The sequence below is a fragment of the Mustela erminea genome, chromosome 6 (assembly GCF_009829155.1).
Source record: "Mustela erminea isolate mMusErm1 chromosome 6, mMusErm1.Pri, whole genome shotgun sequence".
NCBI classification, from domain to species: domain Eukaryota; kingdom Metazoa; phylum Chordata; class Mammalia; order Carnivora; family Mustelidae; genus Mustela; species Mustela erminea.
Genome location: NC_045619.1, coordinates 96,414,130 through 96,417,100, shown reverse-complemented (window position 1 = coordinate 96,417,100; position 2,971 = coordinate 96,414,130). Strand labels below are relative to the sequence as shown.

The window sequence follows — 2,971 nt, the reverse complement described above, 5'->3', positions numbered from 1 at the left end:
GAGGCAGGCAGAGAGACAGAGGAGGAAGCAGGCTCCCTGCTGAGCAGAGAGCCCGATGCGGGGCTCGATCCCAGGACCCTGGGATCATGACCTGAGCCGAAGGCAGAGGCTTTAACCCACTGAGCCACCCAGGTGCCCCTAATGAATATTATTTAAGTGAGTTTATATCTTAAGCTTTGAGTGCACAGAAGGCTCTTTGATCCACTTTTTAATGGTTTCAATTCAGTTCTAAGAAAACTGACAGTAGGAAAAAAACTGACTTCTTGATAGATCAGGGATAATGCCTAACATATAACTTATATATTTTATCTGTAGTCTTCATCAGCTCTTAAATTGCAACTATAAATATTGACTCTATTTTACTCATTAGAAAACTGTTCAAATGTATCTACTCTAAGGGCATGAAATAATGTTTATAATATAAATATGAGATGAATTTTACTCATCTAGGCCTTCTCTTTACGTATGTTTAAATTTAAATGAGGATATCTCAGGATCAAATGGATAACAAGGTAAAAAATAAAGTTTCCCTTTTCTCTCCACAAAGGGGTTGAGTGGCTGCCTGCACACCATGGACATTTTATTATATGTATAACAAACTATTACCCATAGACCTTTGACCTTTGCCAGATAAGGTCAGTGTCCAAGGCACTAGTTCTTCATCTCACTGGGGCATATACTAAGGATATAAAATTTGGTGCAGATTTCCAACTTCTGATGCTTCAGAGTGTATATACCTTTTATTCCATGCTATGCCATACTATGGGCCAAAGGAAAAGCAACCAATATTGCACAGCAGCGCTGTGGAAGTCCTAAAGTAACAAAAGATGGTGTGACTTTGCAAAATCCATTGACTTAAAGGATAAATATAAAAACGTTGTTGCTAAACTTGTTCAAGATGTTGCCAATAACATAAATGAAGAAGCTGAGGATGGTACCCCTACTGCTATTGTTCTGACCACTCTATTGCCAAAGGTGGCTTTGGGAGGATTAGCAAAAATGCTAATCCAGTGGAAATCAGAAGAGGTGTGATGTTATCTCTTGATGTTGTAATTGCTGAACTTAAGAAGCAGTCTAAACTTGCAACAACCCCTACAGAAACTGCTTAGGTTTCAGTGATTTCTGCAAGTGGAGACAAAAGAATCGGCAAGGTCATTTCTGATGCAATGAAGAAGGCTAGAACAAAGGGTGTTAATAGAGCAAAGGATGGATAAATACTACACGAGGAATTAGAAATTCTTGAAGGCATGAAGTTTGATTGAGGTTCTATTTCTCCATACTTTAATAAATCAGGTCAGAAATGTGAATTCCAAGATGCCTATTTTCTATTGAATGAAAAGAAAATTTCTAGCATCCAGCATATTGTATCTGTTTCTGAAATTGCCCATGCTTGCCATAAGCCCTTGGTCATAACTGCTGAAGATGTTGATGGAGATGGTCTAAGTACATTAATTTTGAATACACTAAAATCTGGTCTTCAGGTTATAGTGGTCAAAGCTCTCGGTTTTGGTGAGAATAGAACCAGATTAAAGACATGGCTATTGCTATTGCTACTGGTAGTACCATGTTTGGAGAGAGATAGACTCTAAATCTTGAAAATGTTCAACCTCATGACTGAGGAAAAGATGGAGAATTCATTGTACCAAGGGTGATGCCATGCTCTTAAAAGGAAATGTGGGAAGGCTCAAACTGAAAACTATATTCAATAAATCATCAAGCACTTAGATATCACAGCTATTAAAAATGAAAAGGAAAAATAAATGATCATCTGGCAAAAATCTGAGATGCAGTAGGTATGCCCAGTTTGGTGGGATAAATGGTGTTGAAATGAATGAAAAGAAATTTAGGGATGTCCCCAGTGATATGAGCTGCTGTTGAAGAAGACATAGTTCTTGGAGTGGTTTGTGCTCTATGCCAGTGCATTCCAGCTTGGACTTAATAACTCCAGCTAATGAAGATCAAAAATCAATATAGAAATGATTAAAAGAACACTTGAAATCCCTGCAGTGGTCATTGCTAAGAATGCAGGCATTGAAGGATCACTGATAATTGAGAAAGTTATGTAAAGTTCCTCAGAAATTAGTTATGACCCTATGTTTGGAGATATGTGAATAGGACGGGAAAAGGAATCCTGGGTCCAGCTATGGTTGAAAGAACTGGTTTATTAGATGCTGCTGGAGTAGCCACTCTGTTAAGTAGAGTAGAAATTGTAGTCACAGAAATTCTTAAAGAAGAGGAGGACTCTGGAATAGGTGGAATGGGTGGAATGGCAGTTGCCGTTCTGATTTCTAGAACTGGGCTTTACCATTATTAATGAACTATGAGAAGCAGCTCAGGACAGTACTCCTCACCAATAACTGCAGAGAAGTCAGTTGAAGGAAATGACTGAAGAAAAGGCTGGCTGATATTTAAGAAAATCACTATAATCACAAGTTACTGGTTTCAGTTGACAGTAAATAATGGTTTGCTGCTGTCGCTGTCCATGCTGGCAAATCATTTATCTTGCATTTTTTAATAAAAAAGACATTTGTACATTCCTGATAACAGGGTACAAGAGCCATGTTCCAATGTACTGCTTTCAGCTTAAATCACTGAGGCAGTTTTACTACATTTAACTATTCTGTTAAAATCAGGGTTTTAATACTTGTCATCACTAAATGAGAAGTTAAGAAATGGCTTTCCTGAGGAGAATAACAATAATTATGTACAAAGTAGAGAAATATTCAATTAAGTGGCAACACTTTGGTAATAAAACTTTGTTTCCAGTTTAAAAGAAATAAGTTTGATTTGTGAAGAAAATCATATTCAATTTTTGGCATAACCATAAATATTTCCACAATAAATATAAATTTAAGAGTAAATGGAAAAGTATTTCTGTTGTTTAAAACTGTGGATAACATGGAAATGCAATATATTTTGGTAGGTTAAAAAACTGGGAAATTATTTCTGTGTATGGTTACTGGTTCTAGCA

General features: G+C 36.8%; 1 pseudogene; it reads left to right on the top strand.

The window, feature by feature from the left end:
* The first annotated feature begins 500 nt into the window (after positions 1-500).
* LOC116593601 lies at positions 501-2,314 on the top strand (annotated as a pseudogene).
* The last annotated feature ends 657 nt before the right edge of the window (positions 2,315-2,971 follow it).